Below are 19,190 nucleotides of genomic sequence, written 5' to 3' on the forward strand. Positions count from 1 at the left end.
TCCGGGCAGCTCAGGCCACCAACAGTTGGGTCCAAATGCTCAGTTCAGTAGGGAGCAAGCAGGCCTGGTTGGAGCCTGGCCCAAAAGGCCCAGCCAGTGCTCCCAGGGGGAGTCGTGCATGTGTGTACATGCAAATTCACGTGTCTGTACAGCTCTGCCCAGGCCTTGCTCTGTCTCACTGAGTGAGCAGTGTGGCCTTTACAGCCAAGTTTCTCAGGGCTGCCAGGGAACACTATATGCCTGGAAAATTTCCCAGCTCTTCTTTGCAGAGCTATTAGCTTCCCTTCATTGCCCCATAAAATCCTCCCGGCAATGATGGATGCCATCCTATCATGGGAGGGAGGAAGGAAAGAAAACACAAAGGGGGGGGGAGCCTCTGGTTAAACTTGGAAAACCCCATGGGCACATAACTTGGGAAAAGAAGGCATCAGAGGAGGGTGGGTTGCCTAGTTCAACTGCACAGCCTGTGCACTGCCCAACTCTAAGTGACATTCTCATGGACTACAAGATTGGCAGTCCCTCGAGTTGGGCAGTCCCGGGAAAGGACTCTGCTTGATTTGGGGCAAAGTTTTCAAGAGTCTCAAGGCTCGCTCTTCACTGACACCTTGTCTTAGCACAAGGACCTTTCAGTTCTCAGGAGCTGCCCCTCAGTAACTAGTGGGTAAGAAGAACCGATCTAGATTGGAGAGGAGGAAGGGTGAAGGGTTTGGCATCTCCCGAGTCATTCTGGGGGCTGGGCTGGAACTAGCTCCGAGCCCAGGACTTGAGAGAAGAATTAGCCATCTTTTATGAGCTGAATCTCACTGACTTCTCCAGCATTCTCCTTCCTTTCACCAAAGCAACTCCCCATTCCTACCTCTGTCTTTCAGCAGATCTGGAAAATTCTCAGCAATGAGCTCTCCAGACGTGGCCTCTAGCTTATTTTTCTCTTCTCTCTGTGGAACTCTAATTAGATGAAAGTCAGGTGTTCTCTTCCTCTCCAAGTGTCTTATCTTCTCTACACCTTCCTCTTTCTAGTGTTCTGGGTGGTTTCTTCACGTCTGGCTTCCAGTTAAAAACCCTTTCTTCAGCTATGATGACTCTCCTGGTAAACTTCTATTTGGTTCTTTTCCAAACCTGCTTCATCATTTTTTTACAGCTCTGTATTCCCTGCACGGTGTTTCAGCCGTGCCTTCTATTTATTTAAACGCATCGAACATAGTTATTTTCCTGTCTCTGCCTAAATGCTGCAGGATCCAAGGTCCTGAGGGTCTGTTTCTGCTGTAACTTGCTCCTGCTGGCTCTGGCTCTGGCTCAGAGTGCCTTCTCTCTTCTTAGGCTCAGTTATTTTTGACTCTGAACTGCTCATTTTCTGTGGAAGTTATGTGTAGAACGCCTCTGAGACTCGGGATGAGGGTCTGTGCTTTCAGACAGAACTGATGTTTGCTTCAGCAAACGCTTGCGTTACTGCCCCGGGGACAGAACCCTCCACCACCGCGGAGCACAGTCGGGGCTGAACCAGCCACAGGTCTGGGCACAGTCTGGTCACCCTTTGCCTCTGTTCCTCCTCCAGGCTAGGTGTCTTTGTTTCCTGGGGCTGCTGTCACAAAACACTGCAAACTGGGTGACTTAAAAGAAGTCGCTGACTTGCTTGCGGTTCTGGAGGCTAGGAGTCTGAAATCAAGGTGTCAGGTTGGTCCCTTCCTCCATGGCTTTCTCTTAGCTTCTGGAATTTGCCAGCAATCCTTGGCATTCATTGGCTTGGGGCTCTATCCAAGGCCACGTGGCATTCTCTGTGTGTCTCTGGGTCCCTGTGTCTTCACGTGGCCTTCTTTTTAAAGATTTTATTTATTTATTTGACAGACAGAGATCACAAGTAGGCAGAGAGGCAGACAGAGAGAGGAGGAAGCAGGCTCCCTGCTGAGCAGAGAGCCCCATGCAGGGCTCCATCCCAGAACCCTGGGATCATGACCTGAGCTGAAGGCAGAGGCTTTAACCCACTGAGCCACCCAGGCACCCCTTCACGTGGCCTTCTTATAATAATGCCCACCCTACTCCAGTAGGACCTTACCTTGATTACATAAGGTCACAGATCCACCAGTGGGGGCGGGGGACCGGGACACGATTCAAACCACACCTCTTTCCTTCAGGCCGTGTGCAACCTCTCCGAGCAGCTTAGATCATATAATCTCTCCATTTTCTTCTCAGCCTGGCCTGACTTTAGAATTTTTGCTCTGTTCACTACAGCACACTGCCTTCCTTCCGTCACCCTGAGAAGGACGACCTGGTCCCCCTGCAGCCTCACCTGTGCCCCCCAGGGACAGGACACAAGAAAAAACAGTGTGACAGAGTTCTCCCAGGAGTCCCTCAAAAGCAAGCATGCCTTTGTCTGTTCTATGACGAGAACAGTCCTAATTTTGAACAACTTTAAAAAAAAAAAAAAAAAAAGCAAGCAGTCAATATAATAAATTAGATGAAAAGCTTTTTTTTTTTTTTTTTTTTAAACATTAAATCTTCCTTCCATTCTTGGGATAAATCCTACTAGGTCATGCTTGCATTATTCTTTCCAAATCTGGCGGAATTAAACTTGCTATTTTTTTTTTTTTTTCCCCAGAAGATTGTAGGTTTCTGTTCAGAAGTGACACCGGCCGGCAGTTTGGCTGAGTTATCCTCTGACTCTGATACCAGAGAGAGCTCCTTGGAAGAGGACCCAGAACGCCTTTTCCTGTCCCGAGACAGCTCCTGTAACATGAGGATAATCTATTTCTTGAAGGCTTAGGAAGTTTTATCCCCATTTTAAGGGAAAAATTTATTTTCTTGAGAAGCCAATTTTGGAAGCATTATTTTCTCAGAAAGTTCTACATTTCACTTACGTTTTCTAATTAATTGGCATAAAGGTACATATAATAGTCTCTTCTTTTTAAAATCTCTATAGTTATATTCTTTTTGTTTGTGCCTTCCACTTTTTATTTTGAAATCAGACTAGCCCTTTCAAAGAACACACTTAGGATTATTGATAACATCTACTCCATTTTCTGACTGTACTTCTAACAGTATCTTTTTGCCTTCTCTGATTTTATTTCTCTAACTTCTTGAATTGAAAGTGGACTTCAGTAATTTTTATAATTTTGCATCTTATCTGCCTTTTAATAAATGGATATAGGGCTATAGCCTGTCCTTTGAGTATGGATTTGGCTTCATGCTGTGGGTTTGTATATTCAGGGATCTTACTGTTCTTCATTTAAAATCCCGGAGTTCAGAGGCCCCAGGGTGACTCAGCTGGTGAAGCGTCTGCCATTGGCTCAGGTCATGATCTCAAGGTCCTGGGATCCAGCCCCACATCCCTGCTCAGCGAGGAGCCTGCTTCTCCCACTCCCTCTGCTGCTCTGCCCACTGGTGTTCCCCTGCTCGCTCTCACTCTATCTCAAATAAATACAAAAAATCTTCAAAAAAACCCCTGCAGTTTGAAATTTTCATCTCGACTCCCTCATCTGACCTAAGAGTTACTCAGTTTTCTGTACCCGATGTGTTCCTCTGGAGGACTTTTCTCGTCAACTCGCATGCCATTGTAAGAAATAATGCAGGGAGATCGCGTGCACGCTATCCAGTCTCCCGCCCAGGAAACATTTTACAGAGTGATAACATCACAAGCAGGACACCGACACTAAGAAAATCTACAGGTTTTCATCACATTTTCCCAGTACTCCTTGTACTTACATGCCTCTGTGTGTGTGTGTGTGTGTGTGTGTTACGTCCCCACACAATTTTATCATCTGTGTCCACCCACGTAGATGTCTTGGAGACTTTCGAAGCTCAACACTGTTACTCTATATTTGTCTTCTTCTTCCCTCATAAGATCACTTTTTATTTACTGTATTTGAAGCTACATGGTCAAGTACAGAAAGTTCATGTATTTTAACTTCAACTTCCCAGCAGAGAATTCCTTTTACCACATTAAGCAATTCCTCAATCCCTAAACTATGCTCATTTTACTTCTCTTTCACTGATATTAACATGGCTCATTTGCTTTCTCTGCTCTGTATAAGAAGGATTTCTTTCCTCATCCTTTTATTTTCAGATTTCTTAGGTTTCTTTTTCTCTTTTTCGGTCTCATTCAAAACAATTTTTTTAGCTTATATTGAGAGAATGTCTCTGTTCTCAATCATTGTGGTTACTGACATTTAGACTAATTCTTGCCATTTTCTGTTTACATTATGTATTTCCTTTCAATCTTCTTTGCTTTTTTTTGGATTCATTTTTTTTTCTTAGATATATATATTTCTCTATATTGCATTGGATGTTTTGTGTTATTTTTATTTTTCTAGAGCAGGATCTGCAAACTTTTTCCATTAAGGGCCACATAGTAATTATTTTAGGCTTTGTGGGCCATGCAGTCTCTGTTACAATTTCTCAGCTCTGCCACTATAGCAGGAAATCAGCCATAGAAACATATACTAACAAATGGGTGTGGCTGTGTCCCAATAAAACTTTATTTACACAAATGGAGCATGGGCCAGATCTGACCTGCAGGCCACAGTCTGCTGACTCTCACTCTAGGGGTCCTCTTCAAATATTTAAATGCACACACTTAAACATATACTTCTCCAGAGTGCCCAGATTTAATAAGGGTCCACCTCTCCCTCCCCAACAAGAGAAGAAACTTGATAGCTGTGTATTCATTCTACTTCCTCATTTATGCACCAAACTATGTAGGTCACCCGAGAACCTCTTCCTGGCCCTCATATGTCACATCTAGGCTTGGAGCACACCTAGAATCCTCTCTCCCTCCTGAGTACGATTTGACCATTGTTTCCTTCCTCGGTCTCATTCCGTTTTCACCCCATTTTTGCTAAGTCCTCGTGGTTTCTTATGTGCTAAAGGCATCTCTTTGTCCACATGGATATTTAATAATATTTGTTCTATCAGGGACGCCTGGGTGGCTCAGTTGGTTGGACGACTGCCTTCGGCTCAGGTCATGATCCTGGAGTCCCGGGATCGAGTCCCGCATCAGGCTCCCAGCTCCATGGGGAGTCTGCTTCGCTCTCTGGCCTTCTCCTCGCTCATGCTCTCTCTCACTGTCTCTCTCTCAAATAAATAAATAAAATCTTAAAAAAAAAAATTTAAAAAAAAATTTGTTCTATCACATCAAGGGCTTTGGGGAGCAGGAGGAGAAGGCAGCAGCGTGCCCTCAACCTGCAGATGGTGACCTTGTCTCTGCTTAAAATGCCAGGGACCTATTTTTCAGCCTGGGGTCAAAGAGAACATGAGCTGGCCCTTTCCCTGGTGGAGAGGAAGGAAGGTGTCAGCAGGTACGAGCTCTCCATGCAGCCAGCCTGGGACAATGGAACAGGCACATGGGCCTCAGTGGAGCTAGGCGTGAGTGCAAGTCCTGGCTGCACCTGGATCCAGCTGCCGCTGTGGGCCGCCCTGTCCTCCCTCCCCAGGGATGTGAGCGTCCCCAGCAGGGACCCCTGTGGCTGGAGCTCGCGCAGACTGGACTTATGTTATTTACCACCAGAAAAGTCCTGACTAATCGGAGGGTGATGCAGCCTCTTTGACCTTCTGCACAGTTACTCACTTGCTGAGTTAACCTTCTCCTCCAAAAGGGCATTATGATAAATTTCACCCCAAGGTCAAAATAAACAATGATTAAAAATTTCAGATCAGCTAAAGTGTTTTTCTTTGTATGGTCATTCTGTCTTCTCACATTCTGTCTTCTGAGTCCACGTGAGTCGTGGGGAGGTCATCTGGTTAGGAGACGGCCGAGGCTGGCTGGGGTGGAGGGCAGACGCGGGAGGACGTAGGAGGACATGACGTCCAGTGTCCCCAGCATGCACCGATCTTCTGTGTGGGGAGACTTTATCCACGAAACATGGACACTCTCTGTGCAACTGGGAAGTTGCTCTGGGCTTCTCGTGAATCTGGGCCCCCTATCTGCATGGGGCCTGGAACGACCTCAAAGGTCTGTCTCCTCTGGAGGAGACATTGCCGCCAGCCCAGCCTCCTAGTGCGTGCGCAGGTTTGGTGCTAAACAGATACAATAACTTGGTACTAAAATAAAACCAAGCTTGGTGACATCTTGACACAGCTTTGCAGGAACAGCGGGCTCCTGTGTACACAATGTCCCGCTCTGCACGCCTATTTGTAAATTAATCACACATCAGTAGGCTTTGCTTGGAGCCACGTGTTTCTGGACCACTTGGAGGGGAGATCAGGCTACGGGACCTTCTGATCATCCCCAAAGCCAGACCCATCCTTTCCACAGATCCTAGATGGAAAAATCTCCTTCTTGCCCGACCCCTGAGGGCCACCCTCACCTTTCTCCCCTCCCCTGCAGGGGCACACAGGGCAGGGGGAGCCCGTGCAGGGGGCTCCCCACAAGCCCTGTCTATGGTGTCTTCATACGCTAATAAGACGATCTTAAGACAGATCTGAACGAACACGCTTGTGAGGTGTCCAAGAGAGCAGGACGAAAGAAAGAAGGGAAGGATTGAAGAGAAGTTAGTCATGGAGGGGCCTCCGCCAGCCATTGTGGGGGCCCCCATGTTCCCCAGGAGCTCTGTCCTACGGTGTTAAGCTCCCGCCACCTCTGTCCCCAAGTCCATCTGGCTCCTGGAACACCACCGGTCAGCCCAACCCCCATCAAACTTCCTTGAGTCAGCTCTGAGGGGCCCTGAGGACTGAGTCCCAGACCCTGGCCCTCAGGTCTGGGCGGTCGTCGAGCCTCAAAGGAAAGAGTATCCGGCTGAGCTCAGCCGCTTATATATGTCACAGCCGCTTATATATGGCCTGGGCTGGCTCATCTGCGAAGGAGAGCTAGCACCTGAACTCTGCCGGAGCTCTCGGGCAGTGCTGGGGGCACAGGTGGAGGGTGCAGGCTGATGGCTCACGTTCACATTGCCTGGGAGACCAACTCTCGATTCAGAGCCGCTCCGGACCATTCTGTGCCCACTACTCACCGGGAAGGCTTCACCTGATGACAGACGTAGGGACAGTGCCACAGAGGCCCCGAGCCCTGGAGGGCGCCCCCGCGGGCCTGGTTGGCTTCTCGGTGCTGCTGCCTCCTGCCAGACGCCAAGCATGAAAGAACTGAACTGACCTGCTCCCCTCTTCCAGCAAGTCCTCCTGGATTAGCAGACAAAAGCTGAAAGTCCTTCCGCCCTCTCCCAATCCTGTGGGGCCCTGGACCTTGTCCCAGCCCTCCTCGGCCTCAGGCCAGGAGCTAGGGTAATCACCTGCCACGTAGGCCTCGAGATCTGCCTCTCTCCACATTCAGCCCAATTAGGGGGTCACATGCACTTGGCTGTGCCCCCAGGATTTCATTAAGAACGAGGCCAACAACCAGAGAGGGGAGCATGTGCTAAAGCTTCCCCTGCAGGGCTTTGCCAGCAGGGAGGTCCTTGTCCCCTGAGGTCCAGCCCTTGGCCTTAGTGGAGAGCCGGCAGGTGCGGACGGAAGGCACACTGGCCCTGGGTCAGCTGAGGCGCTCTGAAGCCTCAGATCCCCAAAGTGGGAAGCATGTGTGTGAGTCCCTTCCTCACAGGGAAAGCGGCACCACTGGCCCCTTCATCCTGTGACTATCAGCCATGTGCCCTGGACAGGCCCCACATGAAGTCAGGGGCGGCTGGAAGGTGGGACCAGCAGGTCTAAGGCTCTTCCCCACCTCCATGGGCTGGGGGCCGGCAGATCTGAAGCTGGGGCACCCTGGGGCCCATGGGGGCCCATCGAGGCCATGGTTACTGGCAGTGAGAGACCCCAGGCTCCCCACACCCCACGTCCCCCCGGAGTGAGGCTATTCAAGAGCAGGAGGGAAAGAAAACAGAGCCAACTGCTTGTCCTGAACTACTAATTGGAGGAGGAGGGGTGGGCAATGCGGGGGGCCCAGGTGGGAACCAGGTATTGGGAAGGGGGACCGGGACCCTTGGACTAGACCCAGGGGATCCCGAGTTCGTAGGAGCAGGGCCATGAGCCCAGGGGTCCTCCTGTCGGGGAACCACAGCCCAATCCAGCCTCATTCCCTGGCTCGCCCTCTTTCTAGTAGTGATCCGAAGCTCCCCGTCCCCTCCTCTGGGACATTTTGCAGAAGACCGAACCGGGGCTGGGCAACATCAGGCAGTTCAGCCAACGCCTCACAGCCGCTGAGGACCAGGCTGGCAATGCACCGGGTCCCCAGGAACCACCTGGGGCCCTCCCCGTGGGTCTCACGTCACCGCGCAGAACCAGGGACTCACTCTACCCCACCCACCGTCCCTGTTCGACCTCGGCCTGCGTTCCGACCCTGTTGGTTCTCCTTGGTGGCAGAACAGCTGCCCAGCTGCTGCCCACTCTTCCATTTTGGGTCCCCCCAAATCCTCCTAGAAGCTGTCAGAGTGTATCCGACCACATCTGACAGCTCTCTCCGGGGTTCTGCTCCCAGAACCTCCCTCAAGGCCCTTGTACTCTGCCCATGACCTCTCTGGTCCTCCCACCTGGCCGGCCTGACTCTCTAGCTCCATCCGCCCTTCTCTCTGTCTTCCCTAAAGCCATGTCACAGGCAGCTTCCCTCCCGCGGCCCTCAGCACCCCAGCTTTAAAGCCCTCGAGGGCAGTACTCACATCTCCTACCCAGTCCCTAGTGTCTGAAACGCAGCGGGGGATCCCTCACTGTCGCCTAAAGCATTCGCTGTGATTCACACTTGCTGCTCCTTCTGTCAAAATAGCCCTTCCCCACCTGGTCTACGTGGCAAACCCCCAAAATGTCCTGAAAGCCTTTGCCTAATCAGCTCCTGCTCTGTGAGCACCCCCGACCACTCCAGGAGAAGCTGGGCGCTCAGGGTCCCCTCGACAAGCACCTCACCTTCTGTTCCCACACCATTCCCACTGTCCGGGCCCAAACCACAAGGCGCAAGGGCAGGGCCCACATCCGGCTCTCTCAGTGCTGGGCACACATACCACGAGGCACTCTGTAGATCTCTAGAAACCCTTGGCAAGCGGGATTCAGGGATTCTGGGAAGGGAGAAGACCAGCCAAGGTGCGTGGCAGGGCACAAAGAACCCTGTTGTTTCCGAATGGTCAGAGAGAAGGTACTTTGGGTCATTTCTGGGGGATCTTCCAAGGACCAGTCCTGGGGGGGTGGTCAGTCAATAAGCCACCTCCCCTGTGGTTCATTACATGGTGGCCACTGAGCCTGAGTCCTGGAAGAGGGTCTACCAGACAGAGTGGTGGGCACAGATCAGGCCAGGAGGGAAGCTGCCTGGGTCCCAGCTGTGACCTGCAGCACTGTGGCTTCTGGAGCTGGGTCTGTGCTCTCTGCTGGGTCAGGGTGGGGGTAGGGGGGTTACTCTCCCAGTGTCACAGCCCTCCACGGAATCCATGCCCTGTGAGGGCAGAAGACCTGCTTCTCCAGCTTCCTGCTGACTGGCTTGATGGAATCTGCCTAGGCTTCCCTCATGGGCTAGTGCGAGGCTAGGAGCTACAGCCAGGATGGACACCGGGCTGGCCTGGGGGCCGCACAGCACGAAGTACAGGTGAGCTTAGGGATAGGGTTGGGGGAGGGCAAAGCAGAACCAAAGTCAGCCCAAAAGGCCCCTGGCATTTGGGGTGTGTGACTCTCGTGATATGATGATGTGGAACCAGCATATCCATGGAGAAAGAAATCAGATCAGCGCCCGCCAAGGCCTGGGTATGGGGAGATGGGGAGTGACTGCTAATGGTTTCAGGGTTTCTTTTGGGGTGAGGAGAATGTTCTAGAATCAACAGAGGGGGCAGTCACATGACCACAGTCTAATATATTGTACATGAACTAAATGCGGCAGAACTGTTAACACAGTTTTATGTTATATGAATTACATCTCCAAAAAAAAAATGTTTTTTCCAGAAAAAAAAAAGAAAAGTCAGGCGGAACTTCAAGTTAATCATTTTCCCTTCTTTGTCCAGTGTGTCCTGGCAGCCGCCCCTTTTTCAGTGAGCTGGCATGCCAGCTCCTTATCCCAACCACGAGGCCGTGAGGGCTCAGCACGCCGGTCAGGGGGAGTTTTCTGACTCAACCTTTGTTTCCTTACAGACTGTAAGAAAGGAGAACTGACTGGTCCCTTTTCTGCTTAAAGACCTTCAAGAATTCAACTTTATGCACCTTATCCAGAAGCCGAAGCTCCTGCAGGAACGGAAGGCCGGGCGACCGCGTGCGCCGAGCTCCCTGGCCAGTCTCGGTGCCTGTGCTTCCTGCCACTATCTGGGTCCCCACCTCCGCAGGGACACCCTGCTTAGGGAGCCGAGCCCCAACCACATCTGCCTTGTTGATAAAGCGGTCCCTGGCCCACAGCCTCCTTGGCCACAGCTGCCCTCCTGTCCGCCAGGCTCTCCGTACACGGAGGGGGTGTGTTACTGTGCACACTGTTACCTCACAAAGCTGCAAGCTCTTGGAGGGGCGGGGCCGCGTGTCTGCTGTGGACCCCAGGGCCTGCTGCCACCACAGGGCTGCCCAACTTCAGGGGGCGCTCTTCCCTTCCACAAGGAGCACATTTCCAACCACCGGTCCCTCGGGGGCTCCTTCCGAACAGACACCCAGCCCTCCCGCAGATAAACAAACGGCTCTGTCCAAACCAGAGGTTGGGGAAAGCCTGGCCGCACCTGCAGCTGGAGAGCTGTGTGGACACAGTGTCCAGACAGCACACAGCGGGCAGAGGTTGAAGGCTAGGGCTGCGAGGCCCAGGGAATGCCCAGGGCAAGCAGAAAGCACAGCTGAGAAAGGGTTCCTGAGTCCCCGGGCACAGGTATGGCGTTCTTTAGAGGTGCCCGGGGTGGAGCAGGGTTCTTAAGGGTGCTAGGCTGATGCAGACGGAATTGCAGAACCCAGAAACTGAAGGAGAACTTGTAACCCAACGTTAGCATCGTACAGATGGGAAATGAAGGCCAGGACCGATGGAACTGATCCGTCCATCCACGCATCCATCCACCAGCACCTCTGTCTGCCCACGCACCCACACGTACACACACGCATGCCCGAGACCATGCAACACCCACGCATCCGTGCATCCACGTGTCCATCTGCGCACCCAGGGATCCATCCATCCCTCCCCTCCCTCCAGGGACTGAGGGCAGAGCCGGAATTGGAGCGGAGAGTCCTGGCCCTCTCCAGCCAAAGGTCTCTACAGTGAGCCCCAGCTGTCTTTTTTAAGCCCATGGCAGCTCTGGGAAACTTTCTGACCCAGAAAGGGCCAGCAAGAAAGCCCCTACTGGCAGGGCTCACGCAGAGGTATGGACCACGCCAGGCCCCTGCCCTAATAAGGCCTGTTCATTGTCGATGTGGAAACTGCAGCCCTCGCAGGGCCCTGTGACCATCAGCAGCGCTCTCTCACGGCAGCATGGCCCTGCAGGCAGGGGTGCCTCCGGTGGGAGCTGGGGAGGCACTCCAGTGGCTGAGAGGCGGAGCAAAGACTCTGAGGCAGGACTCCGTGGCAGGTGGCAAGGGGGCCCTGGGTCATCACAGGATGACTGACAGGAGACGAGCTGGAAAGAGCTTGCATGCCGGGAAGCCAGGCCCCTTGGGACTTCAGAGCCCACCAAAGACCAGATACAAGGAAGCCCCTGAAAGTTGTGGGGGAGGTGGCCCCAAGAACAGTGGGCAGAAGGGATTTAGGCAAAGTGACCCCCCTCTCTGAGGGCCTGGGGTTTCTGTGAGCACTGCAGATAAGACCCAGCGGCGGCAGAAGACCCTGCGCCATCGGTGGCCAGCTGTCGGCAACAGACAAGGTGGGGAGGCGGCACAGGTGCTCTGACAAAGGGGACTGTCTGAGAAGCAGGAATTACAGTGGAAGGTGGGCGGGGGGGGGGGCCGTGGGAGGCCCTGCAGCAGTGGAGGGGCTCCTGCTTCTCCCCCTCCCTCCTCCCTACCAAAGGAGGGGCCTGACTTGCATCTGCCTACCCACCCTGCACGGGCACCTGGGTCTCCATCTGCTTCCTCCCTCCCCATTTCAACATGCTTTGGCTGCAAATCCAGGGAGACATGTTGCTGTTCGTGCCTAGACTCCCTCCCAGAGAGGCAGCCGGGTGGAAGGACAAGACGGAGGCCCAGCACTTGCCCTCCTCACCTCTGTCCTTAGACATGACACTTAGAACTGAGCCTCCCTGGCCTCCTCCGTGAAGAGAGGGGGCAATACCCCCAGCAAGGGAGTCAGACGTCAGTGTGGAGGGCGCGCCACGCTGAGCCTGCAGTTGAAGATGTAATCCGTCCCTCACGGCCATACCAGGAGCACCTAGCTGCTGGATGCGGCCGGTGGCGGGGGCTGCGAGGCTGGGGGCTGCGGGGGTCTTCCAGGCACTTGGGGCGACACCCTCCCTCAGCTCCAGGAATCCCAGGGGAAGCGCCTGGAAGCAGAGGCTATCTGCGGAAGGCTAAAAAGGAGAGGAGTTACCCTCGGGGCCTGATGTAGTTCAGAATTCAGGGCTCCCCGCATTTCGATGGGTGACGCTGCTTCGCTCAGCGGGACCCGATAATCAGATACACTGACATTTCTGCAGGGGACTTCGTGGACGTAGACTGCGCCGAGGTTATAAATAGCCTCACTTGGACTATAAATAGCCTCACCTCGGTTCGGGTGGGATTTTGCTGCCAAATGAGTTATGAAAAAGCATTTGGTTTTCTGAGCTTGCGGGATTCTGGAATCGAGGCTAGGGAATTATGGCTCTGCATTTCGGCGTCTCTTCCCCAGGAAACAACTGTGTGTCGGGCCTGGTTCATCCCACAGCCGATGCAGTCCAGACGACACGCATCATAGACACCCTGTCCCCCCAAACTTGCCAGGCCTCGACCCCAGGGCACGCAGTGCAGGATTAGTCACAAACCAAAGACAGCTTTGCGCTCACACATAAACACACAGAGAAATGTGTGTAAATACAATCGCACCAGCAAACAGGGCCGGGAGCCCTACTCTGGGGATGGAACCCAGCCCTGGGCAGCCGCGGACACCTGCTCAGGCCAATCCCTGCCCACGCTGCTGAGCCACATGTGTGTCCAAACCCGCACCTGGACCAGAGGAGGAAGGGGCAAGGGGGAGGAGACACAGGCTTCCTATTCGCTGGATTCGCCAGGGGCAGCGAGAGCACCAGACAGACTGGGGTCTAGTCCTGGTCCTGCCATGGGAGCTGGCGGCCTCAGAGGGGTGGCCAGACCTCCTCACTGAGCTGCATTTCTTCACCTGCCAAGTCTAAATAATGGGGCCTCCCCAGGTTTTGGAGGGCACATGCATGTGCCCCCAAGGGCTTGGTGCATGATGGTGCCTGATTGCAAAATGCTTGGTGACTCTTCTGTTGCCTCAATGTCCAGTATAAAAAGAGCTGCTCTAACTGGGCAGCTTTTCAGTCCCAGAGATGCCCCCATGTCCTCAGGGCTCTCTTTTGAGGTAAGTCCCTTGTGGATTTCTGTCCTGCATCAGGTTTTCCATATGAATATACACAGAACCTTCTGGCTGCTCAGGCTGCCGAGGGGATCCCCAAAGGACAGGGCTCAGGGTCAGGAGAGAAGAGCCTAGAGCAGGGACAAGTTTACCCTGAAAGAGAGGGCATGACTCCGGATGGAACATGGGTTCTGAAGCCAGAACAGGGCTCCTATCACAGCTCCCCCTTTTACCTGGTCTTAGCAAGTTACTCTGTCTCTCAGTTTTGTTTTGTTGTGTTTTTTTCATTTTAAAGACTTATTTATTTATCTTTAGAGGTGGAGGCAGAGAACCTCAGGCAGACTCCCCACTGAGCCCAGACCCTGACGAAGGGCTCGATCTCACGACCCTTCCATTATGAGCCAAAACCATGAGTTGCACACTCAACTGACTGTGTCCCCAAGGCACCCCTCTGACGCTTAGTTCTCTTGCTCATGAAACCAGGTCCGGTGCCATGTACGCTCAGTTGAGAGGGAACAGACTAAGGGACAGTGAAACAGAAAATACCCAGCACCCAACAACACTCAAGACAGGGTCCCGGCTGCCGTGATTGCTGTGGCGCAGCACCGCCTTGGAACCACCTGCTAACGGAACGCTTCCCTTTGAACTGTGTCCTCACACTCCACACAGTGGGGCTCAGAAGTGACTCACTGAGATCGTTATTACGAACCTTCCCACTGCCTGTTTGGGCGCCCTGCCCCCACTCTCTCACTCACCCCCCATGTTAAGGCCAGGGGGGTGTACAGATGTGCCTCCCCCACCTCCAAAGGGAGGACTAAAGCCAAGGGAGTACCCGGGACTTGGTCAAGGTCATCAGGCAAGTCAGTCACGGGGAGGAAATGAGAGTCCCTGATCCCAGGCCCCAGGCTATCCCAACCACACCTGACCTCCGGGCACTCTGGGGCCAAAAACCTCTTAAGGGGGCACAGGTGTGGGAAGTGGCATTCAGTGACCTGGGCTGGGGGAGGCACGAGGCAGGGGAGCCCAAGAAGAAGGCGGGGTGGCTGGGTGCAGGAAACGGAGTCAGCCTCTACTGGCCCAAGACCGCACACAGTCTGGCTCTTCTATCACTGGCAGGGAGCCTGGGGCTATTTCGGGAAGCTCTGCACACAGCCCGCCACTTCCCTGCCAGGCTGACTAGGTCAAAAACAAAACCAACCCAGCAACAGCCCGTGTCAACAGGGTGGGAAGTGAGGAGGCGCTGAACAGCCCCGAGCGGAACAGCAGGACCGGGGGAGGTGGAGGACGGCGGGGGCAGGCAAAGTCCTCCCACCCTGGGGGCGGGGGACGGTGGCAGGAAGCAAACGAGGCAAGCTGGAAACCGCAAGGTGCAGTGGGAGAGACCAGTTCTGGAACCAGACCGACCTAAGTTCCAATCCAAGCGTTGTCTTCAAGTAAGTCGTTCAACCCCTTCAGGCCTCAGTTTACCCGATCACGCACGTGACAGGGGAAGGTGGGATTAAATGAGACAACGCTGCGACCCTGGATGTGTATACGAAGGGTGACACCTGCCCTCCTCCCTGACATGTCCGGTCAAACCTCTGGGCTGCTTAAAGCCACCTCTGCTGGGCAGCCCCCCTATGCCCCCCGTTCTGCCCAAAACAGGTGCTCAGCAAACACCTGTGGATGGGGTACACCAGGGGACGGGGCTGGCCGTAGAGGCAGCAGGACCAAGGAAGGGAACAGTCATCTGGCAGCATTTCTGAGGAGCCCAGCACCTCGTGAATAGCTGACCCAAGTCACCATGTGAGTCCCTTGTCTCAGATCACCTGCAGATGAGAGACAAGGGCTCAGAGGACAGACATGCCCAAGGTCACCTGGAAAGTCAGAATTTCAGGAGGCCAGCAGCCTCCAGTGAGGGCTGAGGTTTGCAGCACGCGGTGACCCGGTCTTTCGGAAGGAAAAAATTGGGAGCTGATGGACAGCAAAGGAGTGTGGCTCAGAGAGGAATACACAGGTGGGGGGGGGGTGGTGTGTGTGTGTGTGTGTGTGTGTGTGTGTGTGTGTGTGTGTGGTGGTGGTGGTGGTGGTGGTGGTGGTGGTGGGGCATTCTGGAATCTTCCTCTGGGGCCCGAGCTGATTACGGGTTAAGGGGGTGGGGTATGTGTACTGGAGATATGACGAGCCCAGTCTGACCCCTGGCCCTGCACTTGTTCTCACTCGACTCTCTAAAAGTCCCAAAGTTGGAGTCACAATAGCCAGAAGACGGAAGCGAGCCAAGCGTGAGCTGACGGATGAACCAGTACGCGAACATGGTCCCTCCACGGGCTGGAACGTTACTCCTCCTGCACAGGGAAGGGGCCTCTGCTTCCTGCTGCGCCGCGGATGAGCGTGGAAGGCACTGTGCTGAGTGACAGTACCCAGTCGGGAGGGACAGGTGCTGCAGGACCCCACGCACATACGCAAGGCGCGTTCACAGGGACAGAAAGCGGGCCGGGGCGCCAGGGGCTGAGGGAGGGAGGGGTCGGTGTTTCATGGGGACGGGGCGTCAGTGTGGAGACAGAACGAGAAGCAGAGATGACGGTGGGGACGGCTGCCCAAGGGGAACGCGCCTGAGGCCACTTAACTGGACACTTACAGGTAGTTAAAGTGGTAAACTCTGTTACACGTATTTTACCGCAATTGTGGGGGAAACTCTAGAGTTGGGTACAGGGTCTCCTTTCAGGGTGATGAAAATGTTCTGGAACTACACAGAGGTGCTACTTGCTCACCATCATGAATGTACTAAATGCTACTGAATTGCTCACTTTAAGAGTGAATTTTGGGCGCCTGGGTGGCTTAGTCATTAAGCATCTACCCTTGCCTCAGGACATGATCTCAGGGTCCTGGGATGGATCCCCGAACCAGGCTCCCTGCTTGGCAGAAAGCCTACTTTCCCTCCCCCTCTCCCCCTGCTCGCATTCCTGCTCTCATTCTCTCTCTCTCTCTCTCTCTCTGCCAAATAAATAAATAAAATCTTAAAAAATATATAAAAATAAAAGGGTTAATTTTATGTTATATGAAACTTACAAACAAAACAAAACTTTAAAGCCCCTGGGTGTAAGCCAGGTAGCTCCCACGGACAGGCACCCTGGGGGAGGCTCCTGGGGGAGGCCAGCAGGATGCTGAGCCAGAAGACAGAGCAAGGGGAGGGGCAACCCAGCTGCAGAGGTGGAGGGCTCTGTGGGGACAGCAGGAGGGGCCTGATGGCCTGGGTCCTGGGGGGTACCCCTTGCCCCCACCCTGAAAACCCACCAGCCAGCCAAAGGGAGGGTCTGGGGGTCTGGGGCTTGCTCTGCCACATCAACTTGGCTGCCCTTGGGGAGGTCCCTGAGCTTTTGGATGGGGCCATCCATCCCCAAGACAAGCACAGGCTCAGAGCTCTCAGGGATAGGGCTGCTCTTGGCAATGCCCACCCCGGAGGGCTGCTAGACCACCTCCCAGGACGGGATGCTCATCGCCTACAAGGTCCTGCCAGGAAGTCCCTATGCTGTGCAGTTGGCCTCCTGGGGACTCAACCTAGGGTCCTGGTTGGTTCTTCAGGTCTACATTCTGCTTTTCTTCTCCAGGACACCTTAAAATAAGTGTCCAAATGGCACATCCCTCGGCCACCACCTCCCCTGTTCTGGGCTCTCTGAGTCCCCTAAGAGAGGCAAAGTTGCCCTAGCTGACAACAGAGCCAGAGACTGCTAGAAGCCCTAGATCTAGTTTCTGGGATCAGCTGCCAGCCCGCTGCTCCCCTGACCAGTGCAACAGATGTGCCTTTACCTGGTGACAGTCTGCCTGCTGAGTGAAAATTCCTGTCCACCTGGAATCTCAGACTGTGACCTTAGAAGGAAGCAGGGTCTTTGCAGGTATGATTAGTTAAGGATCTTGAGATGAGATCATCTCGGATTTAAGGTGAGCCCCCAATCCAATGACAGGGGTCCCTAGAGAAGAGGAAGAGAGACAGAGGGGCTGGCCATGGGTACACCAAGGCAGAATCAGAGTGATGCAGTCAAAAGGCAAGGGACACCTGGGGCCACCAGAAGCTGGAAGAAGGGAGGGTTCACCCCGAGAGCCTTTGGAGGGCACACGGGCCTGCAGACACCTGGAGTTCAGCTTTCTGACCTTCAGAGGTATGAGATGATCAAATTCAGTTGCTCTCAGCCCAGCCTGCAGTCCGGTGTGCTGGCAGCCCCAGGGGACGGGACACGGGATCTATGGCATTGGGAAGCAGGACACTGCCCAAGCCGACCGCACAGATGTTAGCCAGTTTCCCCCTGCTCTGCACATGTGCAGGAGAAGAACCCATGATGTCCTGGTGGGGAGGCCACACCAGCACTCAGGCAGGATGGAGTAAGCCTGTGACTGTGCTGCCACCAGGCCTGCAGCCAACTAGCTGAGGGCACTTGAGGGCCAGTGAGTAGCCCTTCTGCATCCACAATACAGACAGTCAGGGGAAGCGGCCACTGGACATGCAGCCAACCGGCCTCCCTGTTTTCCCTACTTCCCCTTTCTAGGCCCCTAGGTGCACCAGCCCTAAGCAAGCAGCCAGAAGCACCCTCCCCCACCCCAGGTGAGGCCCCAACCCAGGGACTGCAGGTTTCTCTGACTAGAGGTGCCCCACCCCCACCCTGATCTTGGCTCAGCATCTCCTACTGGTCTTTATCCTGGAGGAACCTCTCACTGCAGTAAGAAGCCAGCCAAGGCTTCCCTGACAATTCAGCATCCAGAAAGCCCCAGCAGGCCAGCAGCTCTGTGGCTGCTACTGTGCCTAGGGACAAGTTAGGACCATCCCAGCTCGAGGCGCTCTGAGAAGCCCAGCCCAGCATTTCTCAGATCACAGACAGGGATGAGCTGCTTTAGAAACACTGAGGGAGCTTGTTCAAAACGCAGACAGCCAGTCCTCCCCCTGAGAATCAGAACCTCTGGACGAGAAGACCAGGACCCTGCATTCAACGCACGTTCCCCAGTGATATCAGGAAGCCTGCCGGAGGTGAGAACACGTGGCCTAGGTTCCAGGTGTCCCTCTGGGTTTGCAGTCAGATGACTGAGCCCTCTGATTCAGGCTCAAAGAGCCCTTCTTCCAGGTAAGGGATCCCTGAGGGCTCATTGGCTGCTCAGGCTCCTGGTGCTGACTCTCAGCTTGGCCCTCCTGAGACTTCAATGTCCCCGCCTGCTCTGCCTTCAAGCTCAGGCCGTGTCTCGCTCACAGTGGCCTTCCTGGGGCCTGGCTGGAGCAGTTCTTGACCAAAGCAGGTGCCGAGCCAATATTTGTTAGGTAAATGACATGGAATCCAAATTCTGCCCCAGAGTAGCTTGTTGACCTTGGGTAGTTTCCTCCGCCTCTCTGTCCCTCCATAGAAAAGACTCTGGTTCCCTGCCTTGACCATTTCACAAGGCCACGGTGAGCCTCAAGAATAAACCTGGAGACAACACGCTTTGGGAACTGCGAAGCCGCGTCCCAGCATGAGCCCTGCACACCAGCAGTAACATGGCCACCACGTTTCCACTGACTAGAGAGGAGTGGACAGCCCCGGGCAGCAAGGCCAGCCAGGAGATGCTACAGGGGGACAGGACAGCCAGACAGGGCCCAGAGGCGGGCCCGTCTGCCGCACTGAGACAGGCAGGCGGAGCCCAGAGGCTCGGCCAGCTTCCTGCCTGCCCCCCAGCACAGTCCACCGCTCTTGGGGCATAAGTCCTACCCTGGTCATACCCTGTGGGGCTGTGAGAGAACCCTGGCGTTTGCAGGTCTGTTTCCCAGGGGCAGGGAAGGCTTGAGCTAGACCATTTCCAAGGGCCTGAGGCCCATGGTGGCAGCGGCTCTGTGCCCTGGGGC

The 19,190-nt window shown here is 54.3% G+C and overlaps 1 protein-coding gene across 9 annotated transcripts in view; it reads right to left on the minus strand.

Annotated features, from left to right (window-relative positions):
• Positions 1 to 19,190, minus strand: part of PITPNM2 (phosphatidylinositol transfer protein membrane associated 2) — a 134,270-nt gene that overhangs the window by 48,358 nt on the left and 66,722 nt on the right. The gene's annotated exons all lie outside the window — the stretch shown is intronic.

This window comes from Neovison vison, chromosome 3 (genome assembly GCF_020171115.1).
Source record: "Neovison vison isolate M4711 chromosome 3, ASM_NN_V1, whole genome shotgun sequence".
NCBI classification, from domain to species: domain Eukaryota; kingdom Metazoa; phylum Chordata; class Mammalia; order Carnivora; family Mustelidae; genus Neogale; species Neogale vison.